At 42.9% G+C, this 24,747-nt stretch overlaps 1 protein-coding gene and 1 non-coding gene across 3 annotated transcripts in view; one reads left to right on the forward strand and one right to left on the reverse strand.

The window, feature by feature from the left end:
* ARHGAP10 (Rho GTPase activating protein 10) overlaps nt 1-24,747 on the reverse strand; it is a 358,134-nt gene that overhangs the window by 275,757 nt on the left and 57,630 nt on the right. The gene's annotated exons all lie outside the window — the stretch shown is intronic.
* TRNAG-UCC lies at nt 3,611-3,683 on the forward strand. Its single transcript has one exon. It is a non-coding gene; the product is annotated as a tRNA-Gly (tRNA).

Consider the following 24,747-nt stretch of genomic DNA (forward strand, 5'->3'; position numbering starts at 1 on the left):
ATTATTATACTAAGTGAAGTAAGTCTGCCAGAGAAAGACAACTGCTGTATGATATCACTTATATGTGGAATCTAAAAAGACACAATAAGCAAGAATAGTGGAGTGGGTTGCCACGCCCTCCTCCAGCGGATCTTCTTGACCCAGGGATTGAACCTGAGTTTCTAGCATTGGCAGGCAGGTTCTTTACCACTAGTGCCATCTGGGAAGTCCCAAGGTCATCATGGTGGGTCCTAATTCAATGACTGGTGTCCTTTGAAAAAAAAAAAAAGGATACGGAAACATGCAAAGTGAGAAGACAAGATGAAGAGAAAGAGGGAGAAGAAGTCCATCTACCATCAAGGAGCAAGGCCTGGGCCAGATTCTTCCCTCTCAGCCCTGGGAATGAGCCACCTCTGCTGCTGACACCTTGATCTTGGACTTCTAATGTCCAAGACTATGCGACAATACATTTCCATTGCTTCAGCCGCCCCATCTGTAGGATTTTTGCTATGGAGGCCCTAAGAAAAAAATATACCATGATATTTTTCTCTTAAGAAAAATAGGTAACCTTGAGGTTCAAGGTAATATACAGAAGACAAGAAGGCTACTTGCAAGTACTGTTTTCCCAGATCGAGGATTTAAGCTCAATGACAAAACATAATATTATTCAAACATTTCGGAACTGAATATAGTAACTTGGCAAACAAAGTAGTTTCCAAAATATCTTAAGGAAGGGGAGACAGAAAAGAAAAATAAAACCACATACAGGGGATAATGTCAAGACAAGCTGCCTTGTTAACCACAGCATATGCTTAAGGTCCAAAATAAATATCAGCCAGGATTTAGATGTCCAGCGATCACCTGACAGAAAGAATATAAGCTTTCCCACCCTTCGGCCACCGTGTCACCATTTCATTGCGCGGACTAGATATTCAGCTGCTGACCAAAGCCAAGAGTCACGGTTTAAGTCTCCCATTTCTCACAAACACTTATATACTCATTTCCTTTAGTATTTTTCATCTTTTTTTTAAACTTTTGGCCATGCCACACAGCATGTGGAATCTTATTTCCCCAACCAGGAACTGAACCCACACCACTGCACTAGAAGCCAGAGCCTTAACCACTGGATCATCAGGGAAGCCTCTCGTTTCCTGCAAAATAAAGTTATTTGAATCAAACATGACTCACTCTAAGGAAGGGCTAAAACCTCCCCGTTTATACCCCAAATCAAGCATTTCACAAGAAATGCCACAAGAAATGCCCGATGACTTGCACTGCCGTTCACTCAGCACAGCCCTGGGCGTGGGATAAAATGAGAGGATGTGACCGCCGACCAAGGAAGTCCACGGCCCCCACTGGATGGGCGATCACCATCCATTCTGCACAGAGTCAAAATGACACACTCCAGTGGAGTTCAGCAGAAGACAAACTCAAAAAAAAAAAAAAATTAAAGCCATCAGAAAAACAAAGCATAGAATGGGCGGGGCGGGGGGGGGGGTGGTGGTGGTGAATAGGGTTCCCCAAAATGAGTTAAATTCATATCATAAACCACAGGGGAGACAGTGAGGCACCATGAACAAAATGAGGCAAATTCCTGCGATGGAAAGAGGACTCCATATATTCTGTGCGCTATGTAAGTTAGGGCCTCTGAATGCAAGCAATAAAGACAAGTCACGAGAACATAACTGCAAAGAGCCAGGGGAAAAAAATAGTGAACGACTTGTCCCGAGAACCTGCAGTACAGTCTGCCCTGGGACCGTCTCTCTGATGTTAATACCATGCGGCTTCTCTCTGAGTGTTTACTTTCCTCCCACTTGGAATCGGGTGTTTTCTTCTATTTCACATCAACTCCTCTTGTCAGAACTGCTGCTGCCTCAGAGGGTCTGCAGCCTGGCCATTCCTGGAAGGCCGGGGCCTTTCCAGCATCCTCACATCAGCTCAGACGCATTCTTTCAACTTCAGCTCCCGCTGCCTTTCCCATCTTCGTTCCCAAAGTGAAATCCTCAGGAGACTCAAACTGGCCCTGCTCACATCTTTCCCACGGAAGGCCGTGACACGAGCAGCTGTCTAGGACCCCTCCCCGCACATCAGCCAGCCCAGGGACAGCAGAGGAGGGCGAGCCCGGGTCCTCGGAGAGACACCTCCTCCCAGAGGCTGTGAGCGGGGCCACCCTCCCTGCTAAGAGCTGTGCAGTGGTTGGCAGAGGACATGAGTGACGACCCACAGGCGAGGCCAGGGAGGACAAAACATTCCCTTTAAAAACCTCCTACACTGCTGGGGGAAATGTTAACTGGTGCAGGTACTATGGAGAACAGTACGGAGGTTCCTTAAAAAACTAAAACCTAGAGGTGCCGTATGATCCTTCAAACCCACTCCTGGACACAGATTCAGGAAAAAAAAACTCTTAACTCAGAAAAATACATACACCCCTATGTTCATAGCAGCACTATTTATAATAGTCAAGACACGGAAGAAGCAATCTAAATGTCCATCAGTAAATGAATAGATAGACAAGATGCGGTGTACACACACACACACACACACACACAACGGAGTATCACTCAGCCATTAAAAAAGTTGAAATAACGTCATTTGCAGCAACAGGGATGCAACTAGAGATTATCATACTAAGTGAAGTCAGAGACATCTACCACTTATATGTGGAATCTGGAAAAAAGTTACACAAATGAACTTATTTACAAAACACAAATAGACTAAAAAAAAGCAAACTTAGGGTTACCCAAGAGGAAAGGGGATGGGGGAGGATTAGGAGTTTGGAATTAGGGGATACACACTATTATACATGAAACTGATAAACAACATGGTCCTACAGGATAGCACAGGGACCTATATTCAGTATCTTATAATAAACTACAAAGGAAAAGAATATGAATGTATATATACATGTATATACAACTGAATCATTTTGCAGTACACCAGAAACTAACACAACACTGTAAATGAACTATAGTTCAATTTTTTCTAAAAAGTAATTAAAAAAAAAAAATCACATCTTTGGGACTCCCCTGGCAGTCCAGCAGTTAAAATTCATGCTTCCACTGCAAGGGGTACTTTGGGTTGAGGAACGAAGACCCTACATGTCACATGATACAACCATAAACATAACAAACAAACAAACAAAAAACAGAAAAAACACCACATCTTTAAAGGCCAAAGTTAATTTTGAAGGTTTTTCTATGCTATCATATAAAATTCCACACAAAAAAAGTCCCTAAGGGCAAAAACCAGTCCACTGAAAAAAGTGTAACAGGCATGGCCTCGGTCCATAAGATGGGCAATTTTAACGTAAGGAACTGTGCTCAACACACAGAAATGGCAACACTCATCACTGGCTAGAAAACCATTTGCAATTCAGCACTTCCAAATGGTTTAGGTGTGTGCCTCGCCATCAAGTATTTATTGAGCACTTCAGATGTGCTGGTCACTGCTCCAAGGAAATACCTTGCATGTTATTAGCTCCTTCAGTCCTCCCTACACCCAGGTTGGTAAGCATTTCCCACGGCATTTTATGGACAAGCACAAGAAGACAGAGTGTTAAGTTATGGAGCCAGGATTTGAACCCAGGAGCCAGCTTTCATTTTAAACTATCACAATCTGCTGCCTTGGGACTTCCCCAGTGGTCCAGTGGTTAAGACTCTGTGCTTCCAATGCAGGGGGCACAGGTTCGATCCCTGGCCGGGGAACTAAAGTCACACACGCCAGCAGCAGGTACAGCCAAAAACTTTTAAAACACTGGGAAAAGAAAACACACACACACACAACCTGCTACCTCACCACATGAAACACAAACATGGCCATGAGATGCTTTCCTCACAATGCCCTTACAACATACACACAGATAATCAAAGAGTCTTTCTAGATGGTGTTGAAATGTTAGAGGAGAGGTCTGAAATTTTCAGCAAAGGTTTTGGGACCAGCCCCCAGGAAAGGAAAGCTTCCCGGGATAAGAACAAGCTATGTGGAGGAACCCATAGCCAACAGGAAGGAGGAGACAGCAAGCTTGGAAAAGCTATTAGAAAACAAGTGTGCAGACTGGGTGGTGAGGTCTGTGAGGTCTGCCTCTCGGCTTCAGGCTTCCTTAAGGGCAGGGCCAACAGACAGACCAAGACCCTGGACAGCAGATCCCACACAACCCAGGTCTCTAGGGCCATCCTGCCACACACAGGGACCTCCCACAAACGCCCTGCTCACAGAGGGAGGTTATGTGAAGAAATAAGATACATGGCCAACCCGTGAAGCTGCTTAAAGCCTGAGAAAGGTACACACGTGCCCACAAAACAGTTTGGAATGTAAGCCCCCCACCAAAATCGTTACCAGTGATTTTCATTAGTTCCAAAATAGTCTTCATTTAGCAATACTTAATTTTATGATCAGAAAAAAGCAAGCTGAAGTCAAACAGAACCAAAGAACAGTTGACAGCTGATCATCAGGATAGGCAGAGATCTCAACATGCCTGTCTGTGATAGTTTATTTTACGTGTGACCTGGACTGGGCCTGGGGATGCCTAGTTAGCACATTAAGTCTCATTTCTAGGTTTCGTTGTGAAGTGTCTCCAGAAGAACTTACATTCCAATTGGCAGCCTCAGCAAAGCAGATGGCTTTCCCCCGTGTGGGTGTATATCATCCATCCACAAATAAACACACACACACAAATTCAATGTCACCAGTGATGAAAGGAATTTTTAAATCACAGCTTTCACACTTGATGGCCAACACTATTTTAAACCATAAAATTCAATCTCTGCAAGCATGTGGATGAGCCCTTTCATACATTGGTAGAAAAACAGAAATGAAGAACCCACTACTGCTGCGTCTCCCTTATTCCCCCCAAAAGGGGAGAACGTAAATAACCTGGCATAGCAAAATGACAAATTTCTTTTGCACCCACAAAAGAGATATCATATGAGCAGCATTTCCAGAGCAAACACTCAGATAGCCAGTATAAGCACCACTGGCAGCAGATATGCCAACCTCTGAACATTTGACACAGTTTATGAAGTACAGTTAGTTGTTCTTTGAAAAAGTCTAATCACAAAGCTCCTTGGTGACAGGAAAGCGCAGTGACTGGGAACATGACTTCTGGTGTCAGACAGACTGGGGCTCACGCACTAGCGTCAATGGTGACCAGCTGGGTGAACCTGGGCAAGTGACCACCCATTCAAGCTTCAGTTTCAACACTGACAACTTGGGAATAATACTGGATTTTCTATAACAAATGGCAGCAAATGAAATTAATGAATCAAAGATTACTAAGTTATCCTGTCTGGGTGACACAACAAAAAGAGAAGCTGAGAGAGGAAGCAAATTTTTTTTTAATTGAAGTACGGTTGACTTACAATGCCACGTCAGTTTCTGGTGTACAGTAAAGTGATTCAGTAAGTTCTCTTGTATCATTTCTTTTTAGATTCCCCATGCCATACAATATTTCTCCTTCTCTGACTGACTTCACTCAGTATAACAATCTCCAGGTCCATTCATGCTGCCGCCAATAGCACAATTTCATTCTTTTTACGGCTGAATAATACTCCATTGTATATATGAACCACATCTTTATCCATGTATCCGTCAATGGACACTTAGTTTGGCTACTGTAAATAGCACTGCTATAAACACTGGGGTGCATGTGTCTTTCTGAATTAAGAGTTTTCTCTGGATATATGCCCAGGAGTGGGAGGTTTTGTTTTAAGAAGTAATATCCCCTGCCTCAGTAAGAAAACTTTGGGGCACTGTGCTTTGTTTGGACCACACTGTAAGGGGACACTGGCAAAACCGAACATCCAAAAAAAAAGTTAAGAGGATGATGAGTCCAAAACCCCCACTGATGAAGACTCACTGTTAGAAAGGCAGAGTCGTAACTTCTGTCTGGGAATTGTGCAGATGTGCTGTCACGTCCAACTCTCTGCAACCCCATGGACTCAGCCCGCCCGGCTTCTCTGTCCATGGGATGTCCCAGGCAAGAACAGTAGAGTGGGTTGCCATTTCCTTCTCCAGGGGATCTTCCCAGCCCAGGAATTTAACCCACGTCTCCTGCATTGGCAGGTAGATTCTTTACCACTGAGCCACCTGGGGGCCCCCTCCTGAATTGTGGGGGATGTTAATTAAAACAATTCTTCGATTCACCCTACATGATCTAAAAAACCCAATATAGGAAGAAGCTGAAGGAAGCAGATCTGGTTTAGGATAAAGCAGAACTTGCCAACTGTAATGCAATGGGCTTCCTCACTGAAAACAATTATGAGATAGCTTCAGTGTTTGTATCAGGGAGACACTGCTGAGGGTGGGAAGTCAGAACAATGGTCCAAAAGGGTCCCTTGTCCAATGCTAACAACTTCTAAGTCAATCAACAGTTAGTTCACTATTAGCATTCATACTACTATCTCACCAGTGGCATCATAGCTTAACTATTAATATAATACACGCATCATGGATCAGAGAAGCAGGTTTGAAAACCTAACCATTATACTGCATAGGCTTTTTTTAAATGATTATAGTATATGGAATTTTTAATGAAATTTTACTCCAAATTCCCAGCAAATGATCTTAGCACATGGATTGCCGAGGCAAGTGTTTTAGCATAACTGATGGGAAAAATTCTACAAAGCACAATATGTGTAATTCCTTCTTCAGTAGGGATCAGAGATTTTACCTTTTCAGCAAAAATCCAAGAGTAGAAAAGAGGAAGAAAAAAGCAGAAAAAAAGAAACAAGTACACAGTACAAGAGAGTATCACCCTTTCTTCAGGCTCCTACGGTCATCATCACCCAAGTGCACTAAACAGAGCCGGTGTTTCATCCTGTTGATCATACCTCATTCTTGTGGAGCGGCAGGGAAAGTCTTAGGGGAAGAAGGAAATGCTTCCCTTCTCAGATCTCCAAAGAGTTTTGGCATCGGTTCACCTCTGACCCTATTATAATCTGTAAAATCTTGGAGATTAAAAAAAAACAAAAAAACTTACAAACTACCAAAGAGTCAACATCTGAATTTCCCCATTTCTCCAACTTTGCCATACAGAAAAAAAGCTTCCCAGGGAAACACTAGGAGAAGTATCTAATGTTGATGGAGGATACAGAGATTACATGTTAACAAGCCACAGAGAATGCTAAGCTATAATATTAATTTGGGGGGCAGCACCTTTGATCTTTGCTACATTCTCCACTTTATTTGAAGTAGAATATGAATGGTGATAACTAGCAAAAGACTCTTCTTTTGCGAGAAGGAACATTTTATAAGGTTATTCAGATGCTTTATAGTAAAAACAGAAGGTATACCCAGGAATCAAACCGGGATCTTCTGCACTGCAGGCAGATTCTTTACCAGCTGAGCTACGAGGGAAGCCCATGCTTATCTTAGACTTTATAAGAAATGATTACTATTAAAATGGGGACAAATACACAGCATGGCATTCAACCTTAATCAATATAACGTCAGACTCGATTATTTTTCTCTTGTACTCAGATAGGCTTTTCACTTGGGCAATAAACTCTTTGGTGGGTTAATGTTCTAAAGCCCAGAACACTGTAGCTCTGCAAGGTTCAAGTCTCTTCCAGACAACTCTCCGATTTGCTACAATGAAACACACCTTGGCTTTCTCATTAAGAACCTGAGTCAAATCCTGACTACGCAATTAACTAGGAACAGCACCCCTGAAATCAGTCACCTAACCTGACTGGGTCTCAGGATTCCTGATCTATCGTTAATATAAAATGAGAGTGCTCAATGACATGTTGTGGCCAATGCAGAAAAAGCAATGCTAACTTTCCCAACATTTTTAAATTCCTTTTAAAAATCCAACACTTAACAATGGATGCTTAGGGATAAAAATAGCATGGACCTATTTCCTCTGATACTCCCAGCTAAGTCCTAAAAACCCTAGAGGACTTCCCTGGTGGTCCAGTGGATTAGAATCTGCCTGCCAATGCAGGAGACACGGGTTTGATCCCTGGTCCTGGAAGATCGCACAAGCCATGGAGAAACTAAGCCTGTGCACCACTGCTGAGCCCACGAGCTGCAACTACTGAAGCAGGCACGCCCTAGAGCCCACAGTCCGCAATGAGAGAAGCCACCTTGAAGAGAGGCCCACGCACCATAACTAGTGAGCAACTCCCCCACTCTCCATGAGAGAAAGCCTGAGCAGCAGTGAAGACCCAGTGCAACTAAACAATAAACAAAAATAAAAACCCTGGAAATAACAGAAGAAAAGCCAGAGGAGAACTCTGAAAGGTGGCAGGAAGAAAGCAAATCAGTTTGTGACTCCAAGACTCAAGGAGCCACACAACGAAGGACTGAAGAAGGTGGCCACTCGGACCCATCAGGTCCCAACCCCCATTCTAACAAGAGCAGGCCACACACGGAGGCTCAGTCCTACCCCAAAGGAAGGAGTCCCTCCAGCAACATCAGGCAAGTCCCACACCATCCAAAAGGGGGTCTATCTGAAGCCCCACCAGCAATAAGCAATAGGGGAGCCAAGACATAGAAGCTAAAAGAGGCAGACACACAAAGAACCCAGCCACACATGGCCCAGCCCAGGAAGCCACTTTGGCTCCACAGACACCCCACTTCCCCTGCCCAGAGACCTCAGAGAGGCCATGCAGCACTTGTAAAGATGTCTCACCTCAACAAGTAACCAGATCAAGAAAAGCTATTCCCCCACACCCACAGTCAGGGGAGATCCACTACATTCAAGGAAGCTTCTAGTCCCCAGACACCTGAGTCTACCTTCCTCCATCAAGAGATGCTCAGTGGCCTCATTTACGGAAATCTCTTCTGCACCCTTAACCAGTAAGAGCAAGGAGCTCCAGTGATACCTGGTCAACCAAGGAGATGAAATTAACACTGAAAAGGCTCTGAAAATTAACCAATCATTGGAACCACAGCCCACGAATGTGCTAAAACTAAACTGGGTGACCACTGGCTAAAATAAAAAAGTGGGACCCAGAATATTCTAATATGTCCAGGTAAAATGGATGGACACAACAGAAAATCACCCATCAGACCAAGAACCAGGGAAACCACAAGTTGAATGACAAAAGCCAATCCACTGATGCCAGTCCAGAGATAAATGAGCTGTTGGAAGCACCTAATAAGGATTTAAAGCATAAAAGTAATAAAAGTGCTTCAAGAATCTATTACAACTTCTGTTACAACAAATTTAATAATAGAAATTCTTGACAAATAAACAGGAGATAGAAACATAACCAAATAAGAGATTATATTACTGAGAAACACAGTAATAGAAGTAAAGCTCACAGGATAGGCTCAACAATAGAGTGGAGATGAAAGAGAACAGAATCTATGAACTTGAGGAAAAAACAAATAGAATTAACTCAATCTGAAAAACAGCAAAAATATGCTGAAAAAATGAACACAGTCTCAGGGACCAACACAGTCTCAGAGAACAAAAAAAGCTAACTAACATCTGTATCATCAGAGTCCCAAAGAGGAGAGGAGAAATGGGGTGAGGCTGAAAGAGTTTTCCAAGAAATGATGACTGAAAACCTCTCAAATTTGGTAAAAGTTACAGACATACAGATTTAAGAAAGCTGGGCAAATTCTTGAATCAGGATAAATCCAAAGAAACCTATGCAGAAGCTGGGGTCAATGGTAAAACATTATAACATCCTACATAAACATTTGAAAACTAGGGACAAAAAATCTGGAAGGCAGCCAGACAGAAATCACACACTATCAGGAAGGGAATGCCAATCCAAATGACAATGAACTTTCCATCTGAAACCACGGAGGTTAAAGGAAGTAGCACATTTTTTAAGTGCTGAAACAAACCGAATTTTCAATGGAAAATTCTATACCCAACAAAAGTATCCTTCAGGGATGAATGGCAAATAGACATTCTCAAAGATAACCAGAAGAATGTGTCACTAACAGACCTACTTTTAAACAACAAATGAGTATTAATTAAGGAATTCTATTTTTCAACAGAGACAATTCAAAATTATGTATAAGACCATCTCGTACCTTCAGAGTTTATAATCTAACTAGGGAGAGATGACCCATACACAACAGAAGTACAAATAATAATTGAAGATGTTCTATAAACGCCACCGCCAATGGCTAACAAACACACACAGTTCAGAGGTAGTTGCCAATATTCTGGGCTTCCTTAATGACAGAAAAATTTCACAGCCAAGGGATGAGAAGGTGGCCCTTCAACAATGCACTACATTTAAATAGAGCTGATGAAAGGGTGTGCCCCTCATTAAAAAATCACCGAAGCAAAACTAAAGAGATGGGAAGTGGCAAGTGTGTTTACAGGGAGGATCTATTTGTCTGACATGTACTGAGAGCCTGACCAAGGGGCAGAAGAATTAGGCACAATTCCTGGTCCTCAGTGCAACGGGAGCAATGCAGAGGGAAACAGAGGGTGGTAGAAAGCCTACAAGAGTACTGACTGGACAGTCATCAGGAAACCCAGCAGAGGGTACGACTAATTCTTCCTGCGGAAGGTAGGGAAGGTTTTTCAGGGGCGGTGACAGCTGAGCTGGATCTTACTACCTGACACAGAAATGACACATCAGGGAAAAAATGAGAGTAAGTACATGGGGCCAGGAAATGACTAAGATCTCGAGGTATGCTCTGATATGCAGTGTGATGGGGCAGTGGAAGGACGAGGCACACCTCATGCAGCCTGGGTCAGTGGTAAGGACCTGGGCCAAGAAACTGTATTTCCATCTTGAGGGTGAGAAGGAGTCACAGAAGAATTTTAAGCAGAGTAATAATACTGGCGAGGGGGTGGGTATATTAATTTTGAGGACCCTATATGGAATCAAAGGGAAGGAAAAGAGACAAGAGATCAGTTAGAGATCACTCAGTTCATTCTGTTCCAACAGAAGTTTGAATGCACGATGTGCAAGGCTCCAGGCCAGATGCTTAAAACACAATGACAACTGATTTCTCTGTCTTCTCTTTGAAACCCAGAGCATCCATGGGAGGACAGAAAGGGCAAGAAGGCAGAAACCACATTCTAAACTCGTTTCAAAGCTAGAATCACCATAACCCTCTGAGAAAAGAGTGGATGATGTGAAGGAAAAGACAAGAATGAGGGTTTTACATTAAGAAGGGTAAAAAGTGGGCAGTATCTCCACTCTTGAAATAGAGGGGGAAAGAGGCGGAGTAGGGTTTGGGTGGAAGGTTAAGTAGGAAGCTATGCACTTTCCCTAAGAATCTGTTCTGGCAGCATCTCTTCCAAGAGGACCCTTGAGACAGCCTCACCACTCACTAGGCTGAGGTCTCCCCTTCCACCATGTTCACAAACCAAAATCTACTCACAGCTATACTGATTGACTTTACCACACTGTATTATGTTAATATATGTGTCAGTCTCTCCTAGTAGGTTCCCCAAAGACATGGAATAATTTATATGTACCTTTGTACGTCTACTGCATGCCAGTCAATAGGTAGGGCTTTAATAAACATTCAAAAAATGGAGACAATATAGGAAACTACATATTGTAGAAAAACCACTGTATATTTACTTTCTAGTGCATTCTTAAATCACTCCTCCTCTACTATCAGAATAGAGAAAAAATATTTATATAAATAGTTCCAGGTATTCTAATTGTGACTGAAAAGTCTAAGAAAATTAATCATGTCCCCGCAAAACATAAATGCTTTCAATGTTTTATATAACATTGAGTTTTTATAAGGTTCAATCAAAAGAATACAAGCCTGAGGTCCCAGCAGGTCTTCCATGAGTCATTTATTGAGCACCAACTACATCCAAGGTGCCATGGTGACTACCACACAGCTCCTACCTTCCAGGAACTCACACTCCGGAAGTTTCCTCTGTCAATCGTAGTAGTAAACAATGCTTCACAGAGAAATGTCTATAATAAGCACAAGAAAAGAAACAACACTGCTAATCAGTAGAGAAACAAAAATCAGAACTACAAGGAAGTATCACCTCACACCAGTAAGAATGTCCATCATCAAATATCTACAAACAATAATAAATACTGGAGAAGGGTGAAAAAAGGAGGACCCTCTTACACTGCTGGTAGAAATGAAAACTGGTACAGCCATGAAGGAAGGAAAATAGTATGGAGGTGTCCCAAAAAACTAAATATGAGAGTTACCACATGTTCCAGCAATCCCATTCCTGGGCATATATCCCGACAAAACTCTTGAAAAGATACTGACGCCAATGTTCACTGCAGCACTATTTACAGCAGCCAGGACAAGGAAGCAACCTAAATATCCATCAGCAAATGAATGAATATATAATACAATGGAATATTCAGTTCAGTTCAGTCCAGTTGCTCAATCGTGTCCGACTCTCTGTGACCCCATGAATCGCAGCTCGCCAGGCCTCCCTGTCCATCACCAACTCCCAGAGTTTATTCAAACTCATGCCCATCGAGTAGGAGATGCCATCCAGCCATCTCATCCTCTGTTGTCCCCTTCTCCTCCCGCTTCAATCTTTCCCAGCATCAGGGTCTTTTCAAATGGGTCAACTCTTCGCATGAGGTGGCCAAAGTATTGGAGTTTCAGCTTCAGCATCAGTCCTTCCAATGAACACTCAGGACTAATCTCCTTTAGGATGGACTGGTTGGACCTCCTTGCAGTCCAAGGGACTCTCAAGAGTCTTCTCCAACACCACAGTTCAAAAGCATCAATTCTTCGGCACTCAGCTTTCCTCACAGTCCAACTCTCATATCCATACATGACCACTGGAAAAACCATAGCCTTGACTAGATGGACCTTTGTTGGCAAAGTAATGTCTCTGCTTTTAAATATGCTATCCAGGTTGGATTATTACTCAGCCATAAAAAAGAGTGAAATAATGCCATCTGCAGCAACATGGAGGAACCCAGAGATTGTTATACTAAGTGAAGGCAGACAGAGAGTAAGTCGTATGGAATTAGAGATGGAATTTAAAATATGATACAAATGAACTTACTGATAAAACAGACAGACTCACAGACAGAAAACAAACTTGTGGTCACCAAAGCAGGAAGTGTTGGCGGAGATAAATTAGGAGTTGAGGATTAGCAGATACAAACGACTACCTGTGAAACAAACAAGATGCAAACTAATACCTATGAAACAGATAAACAAGGTCCAACTGTATGGAAAAGGAGTTATACTCAATATCTCGTAATAAAGTGGGAAAACTATGAAGTACAGTATACACATTATATATGTATGTATATGTGTATATATATGAATACTATCCTTCAATAAAGAAGAAAAAGAAAGAAAATTCTATGTCCTCTGAAGACCCATAACCCATGGAAAGCCCCCTGAAGGTCTCATGAGCAGGCCAAAGGGAGAGTCAGCCCTCAGGCAATGGAATGTAATTTGGGGCTACAGCAGAACTGAGAAGATCTAATAACTTTTAAAGGGAAAATAACGGGAGCAGGAACAAAACAATATAACTAGGATATAAGGAAAAAAGCAAGGACACTACATCCTCTTAAAAGGCACTTTCGAAAGGCACGTAGACCACAGACACTGCAAACGCCACCCGACTGGCAGCTGCTACCTCACGAAGAAGGCCATGGGGGAAATCAATGCTTTGTTAGCTCTGCACCTACATGGACCTGATTGTCAATGGCAAAGTGACTAGAAAGTTAAAAACATACTTAAAATATTGACATGGATATTTCCTTTCATGGTTAAGTATCAATGATGGTTTCCCCAATGAATGGCTCAGGAGTAAAAGAATCCACCTGCAAGGCAGGAGGCTGATCCCCGGGTCAGGAAGATCCCCTGGAGAAGGAAATGGCAACCCACTCCAGTATTCTTGCCTGGGAAATCCCATGGACAGAGGGGACTGGGAGACTACAGTCCATGGGGTGGCAAAGAGTTGGACACAGCCGAGCACGCATGATACACATCAAAGATGACATGTTGGAAAGAACCCACACAGTCATCAGAAGGATAAAGTCACCGGGGTTAAATATATCACGGTAAAGTCAAAGGACAGAAATGCAACAGTAGGAAAATGCAAATTCATGCTTCAAAAAAAACACTTAATGATACTGTAATACATTGCTTACTATTGGCATGATCTTGGGGTACTCTGACCTCTCAGCCTGTCTCATTTGTAATATGGGGCTAATGGAATATTCGGCAAAAATGGGAATAAATCATCTAAAATTACATATGATAGAACAACACAACAAAAGAATACAAACTATGCGATTTCATTTCTAGAAAATATAAGAAGAGGAAAAAACTGCTGCTGGAAGTCAAGCAGGCATAGAGGGGCTTCTGAAGTGTCTGAAATGTTTGGTTTGTTCTCCCTCTAGGTGCTGGTTACCCAGATGTATACAATTCATGAACATCCATCCAGGTGTATACATATGAAAGCATACTTCTCTCAGGACTTCCCCAGTGGTCCAGTGGTTAACACTCCTGGCTTTCACTGCAGGGGATGCAGGTTCAAGTCCTGGTCCAGAAACAAAGATCTTACATGCAGCCAAAAAAAAAAAAAAGTATATTTCTCTCCATGTATGCTAAACTTCAATTAAAAGTTTTTAAAATGAGGATAATTATAGGCTCCTCTTCAAGAGGATGTTGTGAGAATTTAACTATGTTGTAAACATTAACTGTATATAAAACACTTGTGACCTAATACATGGGTGAGAGTACATTAAATCTTAGGTACTCCTGGAATCTTCCCAGTGCTGACCACATGAGAAGCTCTGGTAAACGTTCACTGAATGAACAAATCCCTAAGGTGAAATGAGACACTGCCAACCTCTGCTACTCCAAAACTACAGTAAAAATTTACTATAGCACTTATTCTGCACTTTGCACATAACAATTTATGTTCAAGCTTGTCACTCCCTACACTTATAACTCCCTAAGGGCAGAGCACACGGTCATCTCTGCATCCTTCACAATGTACGGAACAGCCAAGATGCTCAATAAATGTCTGCTGCTTCTGGGAACTGAAGTCAATTCTAAGAATGGAAGAATTATTTAAAAATTGTAAAAAAAAAAAAAAAAAATGCGAAGTACCATCCCTTCTAAGTTTTATTTTATTTTTTAATTATTTTCTATCAGAGTATGGCTGATTAACAATGTTGTGACAGTTTCAGGTGAGCAATGAAGGGACTCAGTCATACACATACATGCATCCCTCCACACACTCCCCTCCTGTCCAGGCTGCCACATAACATTCAGCAGAGCTCCATATGCCACACAGTAGGTCCTTGCTGGTTATCCATTTTAAATATAGCAGTGTGTACATGTCCATCCCAGACTCCCTAACTATGCCTTCCCCCCAGCAACCATAAAGTCCATCTCTAGGTCTGTGAATCTCTTTGTGAATCTCTTTCTGTTTTGCAGGTAAGTTCATTTGCATCATTTCTTTTTAGATTCCACAATGTCATACAATATTTCTCCTCTGTCTGACTCACTTCACTCAGTATGGCAATCTCTAGGTCCATGTATGTCATTGCAAATGTCATTATTTCATTTTTTTAATGGCTGAATAATATTCCATTGTATATATGTACCACATCTTCTTTATCCATTCTTCTTAACAACGGACATTTAGGTTGCTTCCATGTCTTGGCTATTGTAAACAGTGCTGCAATAAACAATGGGGTACATGCATCCTTTCGGATGTTTTTCTGCAGATATATGTCCAGGAGTGGGACTATAGGATCACAAGGTAGCTAAGCTTTATTTTTTAACATATTGAAAACCTACCTACTAGGTAAATCTTAAGTAGGTTTAATAATGTCCATGTTTCCACTTGTTCACTCATTCATTCATTCCATAAACACACTGATGTACACAGGTGCATAGGATCCTGTGTCCACATTCCAAGAAGTTTACTGCTCAGGAAGAAGATGTGTAAACAGGCATAATTTGTTTCTGGGAGGCACCTCTGCAGAGGGATTTTAGACTAAATCCCTGAGTTGGTGACTCCTAGAAAACCTGGGTAGCATACCTGTGAACTCTCAGAGATGAGAGAGCCACCTATGCTTTCTAATTTTAGGAAGAGACCAGAGCACGTGTAGCACCTACCCAGGGTCCGGGCTGAGATGGATAAACTTCGAACTTCTGTGCTGGCAGGCAGGAGTTTTCGGTCCATTCCTTCACCAAGGCTGCAGCCACAGGACAGTCCTGACAAACCAGACAGGGAGGAAGACCACAGCTCCCACTCCTGGCCCAAAGCGTCCTTTTTTCTTCTTGTGTTGGTGTGAAGCCAGCAAGCATCTTGCTTCTGACTCTGCTGAAAGTCAGTATACACCTAATATACTGTCTGGAATCATCTTTTCCTCATTGTCAGATTCAAGGGATTTTCCCATACTTTTTAAACAATCAGAGCTATGCATTAAAGGATGTTTGTTATAGCTTGCCCAACACTGCAAAGTATTTTGTCAATCAAACCCCTCCTCTATATTTGTAATACACCTTAGACCTAGCTCTCCTAGGACTCCCATGGAGAAAACTCAACCAAAAAGGAGCTCACAATCCAAAACTAAAACACACACAAGGAAAAAATCCACCATTAACAAGACAGAGCAGATACTACAAAACAGCAGGGATTCAGACTTGTCTGGGGGTCCAGGGGTTAAGAATCCACCTGCCAATGCAGGGCACACAGGTTCGCTCCCTGGTCCGGGAAGATCCCACATGTCTTGGGTCCAGGAAGCCCATGCAACACAGCTACTGAACCTGTGCCCTAGAGCCTGGGAGCTGCAGCTACTGAGCTCACATGCCCTAGAGTCTGTGCTCTGCGCAAGAGAAGCCACCACGATGAGAAGCCCAGGCACCTCAAGCAGAGAAAGCCCTTGTGCAGCACAACCATAAGTAAATAACTGCAGGGATTCAATCTGCTTCGACTTTAAATAACAGACCTATGAGATACAAAGGAAGAGAAACGTTGCAAATGACCTAAGTCCACTTGGCCACCCAACATCAGGGGTTTTTTTGGCTTTTTTTCTTTTTTCACAAATAAATCGAGACCCCAGCAGTGAGCCAAGGAGGTCTGTGGGTTCCTCCTCTGCCTGCTTCAGAGCAGCTGGTGTGTTACAAGGAAATCAAATCTTACTACCAATGCTACCAAACCAACAGATGTCTGTTCAAAAGAATTACACACACCAAAAGAACTGCAAGTTGAGAAGGAGCTCTAGAACAACCTTATTCACTGCTTGTGGGAACATGAATGATACAACTTAGAGGGGGGAAAATTGGAATTTGCTAACCAAGTTAGAATTAATCTAATCCAGCATTTCCTGTCCCAGATAGTATTCAAGAGGCCTTCCTGATCACAGCCCGCAAGACTCACATAAATGAAACATCATAAAAGAATGGTTCAGAACAACAAAACTGGAAATAACCCAAATGCTACTCAAAGGTGAAATGACAGAAAAATAGTCACACTGGGGAATGTTATAGGGCAGTGAAAATGAATGGACCAAAGTCAAGGCAACAGCCAGGATAAACTATCCTAATAACAATGAATGAGAAAAGCAAGGCCCAGAGCAAAGAGCATTCCCAGAATTAGATAAGAAGCAATCACAGAGCTCAGGATAATATATTAAAAAAAAAAAACTGGGGGGGTGGGGAGGAGAGGCAGAGGAATGGAGCCGGGAGAAACACAGGCAGACGGAAACTGTAGGCAATGTTTCCGACACTGATGCGTTCGCAGGTATCCATTACATTAAAAATATGAATAAACAACAAAGTCACAGAAAGCCCAATGATCACCATGTGTCATGATAAAGATTATGGTCGATCTGCTTCTCTGCACCCGAGTCCCATCACCAATAAAGAAAAGGGGGTGCCTGATGAACAGACAATTAAGAGGAGCAGCAGCCTGAAAGGTCAACAGACGTGTAACAGGGGATGATCAACCTCACTGCCATCGGGGAAAGGCAGTGTCAAAGCTAGAAACAGGACGGTATCACTTTACACCCCACCGATGAGCAAAAATTCCAAAGGCCGATGATGTCAGGTACTGGAGAAGATGCGGTTCAACAAAATCACAGATACACTCAGGGGAACTGGCTCCTGTGGACAGCAAGGTGATGTTCTCTGGCGAAGCTGCAGATAAGCTCCACTCAGGAACTCCACACTCGCAGGCGTCCCCAGAGAAACACACACACAAACAGCAGGGCACATAAACAAGAATGTCCACAGCAACGATGTTTAAAACACTGAAAATTCGGAAACGTTCCAAACATAGCTGACAACAGGAGAACACAGACTAATCATTCAAAGGAATACCGTATACATCAGTTTTTTGAAAAGAACTAGAGCTATGTTTCATAACAAAACTCAAAAACAACTTTATGGTTATTTTTTCTCTCAAAGCACAGAAAAATTTATACACGTTTGCTATCTTTTTCATAAAGTTTTTAAAATGGCATTTTACATTACGCCTAAACTCATATATGCATAATAAAAACATAAATTCAGGCACACTAATGATATACCCCAAATGCAGAACACTGCATTCTAGAAGAGGACAGAGACACATAGGACAGGGAGGGGCATACAGGGGTATTGAGTTCCAAGTGATACTCATTTCTCATATTAAAAAATAGTTTGACGTGTTTCATTCAAATATTAAGATCTGGCAAAGCCAAGTGTGAGTACTCAGGTATCCATTATATTATCAATATATTATCATGGGCTTCCCTGGTTACTCAGACAGTAAACAATCTGCCTGCAATGCAGGAGACTCAGGTTTGATCCCTGGGTAGGGAAGATCCCCCCTGGAGGAGATGGCTACCACTCCAGTATTCTTGCCTGGAGAATTCCATGAACAGAGGAACCTGGTGGGCTATAGTCCATGGGATCACAAAGAGTCAGACACAACTGAGCAACTAACACTTTTACTTTCATATATTATTAATATGTATGTTCACAATTTTACACAGAAAAGAAACAAAAGGACAAGATTACAATTTAATAAAATTTACTTGAAGGAAGATTGGAAGAAAATAACTCTTTGTAAACACCTTTAATACCAGCTACCAAACATGGGCTCCCCTATCTACAGCTTTCTTATCCCTTCAGCCTAGAAACCAGCCCAGGGCCTGAATCATAAAATGTGTTCAAATAAATATTTCCTCAATAACTAGACCAGCAGGTAGAAAAAGGGTCAAACTATTAATCGAGTCATCTCTGAAGATTTTCAAATACAGTACATCTAATTGCTGAATACTTATGAGTCTGAATAACAATTACCAATACATTGCATCTCCTCTAAAACACATGTCTTCTACCAGATAGCTTATTTTAAAAACAGTATCACTGTGTGCTATGGACCCAATGTTTCTGTCCACCCTAAATTCATATGGTAAAGCCCTAACCTCCCAAGTGATGGTATTTGGAGAAAGGGCCTTCAGGAGGTCATTAGGTTGAGATGAGGTCATGAGGGTGGGGCCCTTGATGGGATTAGAGCCCTTATAAAAGGAAGAGACCTTATAAGAGGAAGACACCAGAGCTTAAGTGCTCAGGAAGAGTGTTCTCACCATGAACAAATCTGCTGGCACAGATTTCCCAGCCTCCAGAACTGAGAAATAAATGTCTGTTGTTTAAGCCACTCAGCCTATGGTATTTTGTTACGGCAACCCAAGCTAAGACACTAGGATTAAAAACAACCAACCAACCAACCAACCAAAAAAAAAAAAACACTCTTTGCTCATTAAGAACACACCTTCTGAATTGCTAATAGAAAAGCATCAAATCCGAGTGTTCATAAATCCCTACCAAGGGGAGCTGATGAGACACCCACATTTCACGTGGGTCCAGTCTCCCTGGACCAACAGGAATGCTCTGACTTTAAACAATTCCCATCGCCGTTTTACAAAGGAAAACAGTAGTTTATGGGAGAAAGTCCTGACTAGGAAGTGAAAATATGTGAGGCCTGAGATCTAACACCACCTACCTGCATGGCACTGGGCAACTCAGTTCATCTCTATGTACTGGACAGACTCATCTAAAAGCACCAGAGTGGTCCTAAGGACGAGAGTCTCTTCAGGTTCAGAGTTAGGATGTTACACTAATTAGGAATTTCTGAATCTCTTGCTTAAAATGTGGCAACCAAATGGCATTCAATCCACACACAGACATATATCTGAACAAAATACTGTTTAGATTTACCAAGCTGAATAAAGATTATTGTCAAACTGACTTCCACAAACAGAACACAGGTAATGTTTATCCCAGGAGCCTCTTTCCAGGGCTCAACCGCAGAGACAGCTGGGGCTGCTAAGAGGGAAATCTGCTCTCACCAGCGTAGCCACCCCTTTGCACTCAGGTCAGCAGGTCAGAGAAAATTTCAAGTAGCTGAGCAAACCTGCCGCTACAATAATCAAATCAATTTATGACATCGGCATCATATCAATGATCACAACATTAACTGAAATTCTAACCTATTTCAGCTTTATTCCATGTGAGGGATTCTCCAGATGTTGTTTCATAGCTTATAAATACCAATGATGCATGAAATAAATATCAATGATGTATGAATATTCTCTTGAGCGTAAGAAAGTATTTCACGTTCCTGGTGTCACAGGAATCCACCAAAACACTTATAATCACAGTTCTCCACCAATATCTCAGAATGACACTATTTTTACTTGTCTCATATTTATCCAGCAGAAAGACCTAACAAAGATAACACTCACTGAGATAAGGCAGGCAGGCTGCTGGCCACTCACTGCTCAAGTCATGCACACAGAACACTTCTGTGTGCACAGGGAGAGAGGCTGGTGGAGGTGAAGAAGAGGGGAAAACCTGTCCTTCCCAGCCCACAGACCAAGGTCTGGACAAAATGAAGGGCTTTCTACATGTTTTCTTCACACTTTCACTTGCCCTCAGAAGTACTTACTCTTCTAAAGGAAAGAAAGCCAAGTTACCATGATGTCAATATGACGCTTGGGGGAAGGTGTGTTTGGTGTGTGGGGAAAGGAGTCCTGCAGAGGAAGAGAGGAGAGTCAGTTCTCGCGGATGTTTTCCCTGTCTGTGCATGTGTGTTCAGTCACGTCCAACTCTTTGCAACCACACAGACAGGAGCCCGCCAGGCTCCTCTGTCCATAGGATTCTCCAGGAAAGAATATGGGAGCTTAGGTTGCCATTTCTTTCTCCGGGGAATTTTCCCAACCCAGGGACTGAACCCATGTCTCCTACCTTGACAGGTGGATTCCTCATCACTGAGCCACCTGGGAATCCCATTTATTTACTAATGAGGGTTTTAAGACCAACACTGAGGCCTGATTTCACCCTATGCCCCTTGTCCCTGCTCCTACCCAAGGCACCCAGCTCACAGAGCCCGCACCCTGCACACGCTTTCCTACGTCACAGACCCTCTTCCACTGGACACCCTGCTGTACTTCCCACCGGGCACCAAGACTGCTCCTAAGGTTACTGTGTTAGTGTTCCTGTCATCAGATCAGAGTTTAGGCCATCATTACTTGATATGCTTGGCACAAGGTGATAGGAAGTCAATGGTCATGGGACCAGGTGGCTCAGATGAAGTGACCACAGGACTGAGCTGGGGCAGCAGGAAGGCAGTGGCTGGGACAGGACTGCTCCGAAGCAATGCGCCTGAAGAGTCCAGAGGTGAGAAACCAAAATGACGTTTTCCTCGTCCTAACCCCCTCCAACACACTGCTGCAGAATTAATCTTCCCAATGCCTCCAGCCGCTCCGGCTCAGAATCCTTCCACTCCACCCACTGCCTTACAAACACAACCCGGAATTCCTTGGCTGGCATCCGAAGCCTTGCCCTCCTCCTGCCCCATCCCCTCCCATCGCTTCGCCTCCAGCCAAGAGTGATTCATTTTTACCTTCACAAACTCCATCGTCTCCGTCACCTGACTGTTTTGCTCATGCTGTTTCCTACACTGAAACTACTCTTCCCAGATTCAATCTGTTTGTTTAAACCCTGCCTTCATTCATTCAAATACTGAGTCCCCCCAGTGCTGGGTGCCTCTCAAAGGCCAGTTAAACAAGAGGGAAAAAAATTCAATGCTGCTTCTACCAGGAATTCATATCTAGTCCCCCAGTTCCTCTCCTGTCTTATAAAGGCTGACAGCACCTTATATGTGTATACTCCAATCTCCTAGCTTCCACCTGGAGTATGTGTTGGGGCGATAAGACTGGTAAACAAGAGATAAACTTCTCTGCAGAAGGACTGAGCAGTCCTTCGGAAAAGGGCAGGGAGTACTTCAAGAACAAAGAAGTGACTTTCAACACAGCACATGCTACCAAGGGGTGAAGATAAGAGGTAAAAAGTATCCATTTTACGCCAGGTCCAAGGAGATCAGAGGCATGACCTTGGGGAGGACAACCATCACAAGAGTGGGGAGAGCAAAGAACACACAGTGAGTTGAGCAGAGAGAGGAGGCAGAGAAGAAATGGGGACTGAATATAGATTCATTATCATCCCACCTTTCCGCCATCCATACCCCCAAAGAGCTTTAAGAGGTCTTATGTGTAAAGAGATAGTAATTATTGGGACTTCCCTGGTGATCCAGTGGTTAACAAGCCACCTTCAGATGCAGGGTACGCAGGTTCAATCCCTGGTAGGGGAACTAAGATCCCACCTGCAATGAGTCACAACCAGAAGACCCAGCACAGTCAAAATAAAAGGGACAGTAACTATGGCTATAAACTAATTCAAACACAAAAGCTAACTTGTGCCACCCAGTATATAAGACCTGCGGCATAGTTTCCACGTTATCCTCAGCTGTCTTTTGAAATATTACATTTTTCCTATCATCCCGCAAATCAAAATGTGTCACGGAATGTTTTCTCCTTTCTGTTCCTGCAGACGGGACAGCATCTAGGTTAAGGAAAACGCACTGATGGGAAAGAGGAAAAAACCCTTTCCTATATATTTTGAGATGCCCTTTTCCCTGCCACAGGTAGGGACAGAGTTTCATTTTAGGGATCCCTCAATGGGGTGCGACATTTCCCACACCCACAGCGCAGTTACTCAGGGGGTCACACAACTTTAACGTTGATATTGCCAGATTCATAAAACAAACGCATTTAAACACCCTAATCAGTCTGCTTTGCGTACTAACATCAGTGCAAGTCAGTTATTTAATATGCTGCAGCTGTTAAGAGAGGCTTGGAAGCTCTCCGGTCACCTTAAGGCTGTGCTGGGCTCAGCTGCTCCGGTCGTGTCTGACTGCAGCCCCAGCAAGCTCCTCTGTCCACAGGTTTCTCCAGGCAAGATACTGGAGTCAGTTGCCATTTCCAGGGGCTCTTCCCCACCCAGGGAGCGAACCAGTGTTTCTCATGCCTCCGGCACTGGCCGGTGGGTTCTTGACCACCAGCGCCACTTGAGAAGCCCTAGTTTCACCCACATCCGACTCCCAGGTAAACTGTCACAGCTCCTTTGCCTAGGGTCTCCCTCCGCCTTATCTTTAACCAAAAAAAAAATCAACCTTGCACACAGAAAATTTGGAAACCAACAATTTTTAAATAACCCAGCCCCCAAAAAAATTCTTATCAATAAACATGAACACACCAACCTCAATTTTCTGAAGATCAGAAATAAGTTTACCCTATAAAAGGAACTCAAAGGTTCAGTTTCTCACTACTAACTTGGGACTTTGAAAAAAAATGTATTCCGTGATTAGATTATGAAAATAGGGAGTGGTTTGCATACCTAAAGGATTAAGAATATGAGTGTCAGCTAACAGTCATCTATGAGCCAAGCCTTTGTAGATATTTTTAAGTCTAGTGTAACAAAATTTCAGAGTCCAATCTTCCTTATATGAAGTGACTGCTAAAAATCCAGAGTAACTGACCAAAGTCACAGTTAGCAATGACAGTGCATGCAGGCTCAGCCACTCAGTCGTGTCTGACTCTCTGCAACACTCTGGACTGTAGTCTGCCAGGATCCTCTGTCTATGCAATTTCCCAGGCAAGAATACTGGAGTGGGTTGCCATTTCCTTCTCCAGGTGTTCTTCCCAATCCAGGGATCAAACCCAAATCTCCTGCATCTCCTGCATTAGCAGGCAGATTCTTTGCCACTGAGCCACCTGGAAAGCCCATCGATGATAGATTTGTTTAGTTGTTATATTGTATCTGACTCTTTGTGACCCCACAGACTGCAGCACGCCAGGCTTCCCTATTCTTCACTATCTGCCAGAGTTTGCCCAAACTCATGTCCATTGAGTCAGTGATGCTATATAACCATCTCATCCTCTGTCACCCCCTTCTCCTCTTGTCTTTGATCTTTCCCAGCATCAGGGTCTCTTCCAATGAGTTGGTTCTTTGCATCAGGTGGCCAAAGTATTACAGCTTCAGCATCAGTCCTTTCAATGAACACTCAGGACTGACCTTTAGGATGAACTGGTTGGACCTCCTTGCAGCTCAAGGGACTCTCAAGAGTCTTCTCCAACACCACAGGTCAAAAGCATTCATTCTTTGGCACATGGCTTTCTTTCTAGTCCAACTCTTACATCCATGCGTAACTACTGGAAAAACCATAGCTCTGACTAGACGGACCTTTGTTGGCAAAGTAATGTCTCTGCTTTTTAATACGCTGTCTAGACTGATCATAGCTTTTCTTCCAAGGAGCAAGTGTCTTTTAATTTCATGGCTGCAGTCACCATCTGCAGTGATTTTTGGAGCCCCCAAAAATAAAGTCTCTCACTGTTTCCATTGTTTCCCCATCTATTTGCCATGAAGTGATGGGACCAGATGCCATGCTGTTAGTTTCTTGAATGTTGAGTTTTAAGCCAGCTTTTCCACTCTCCTCTTTCACTTTCATCAAGAGGTTCTTTAGTTTCTGTTTGC

Source organism: Cervus canadensis, chromosome 1, assembly GCF_019320065.1.
Source record: "Cervus canadensis isolate Bull #8, Minnesota chromosome 1, ASM1932006v1, whole genome shotgun sequence".
NCBI classification, from domain to species: domain Eukaryota; kingdom Metazoa; phylum Chordata; class Mammalia; order Artiodactyla; family Cervidae; genus Cervus; species Cervus canadensis.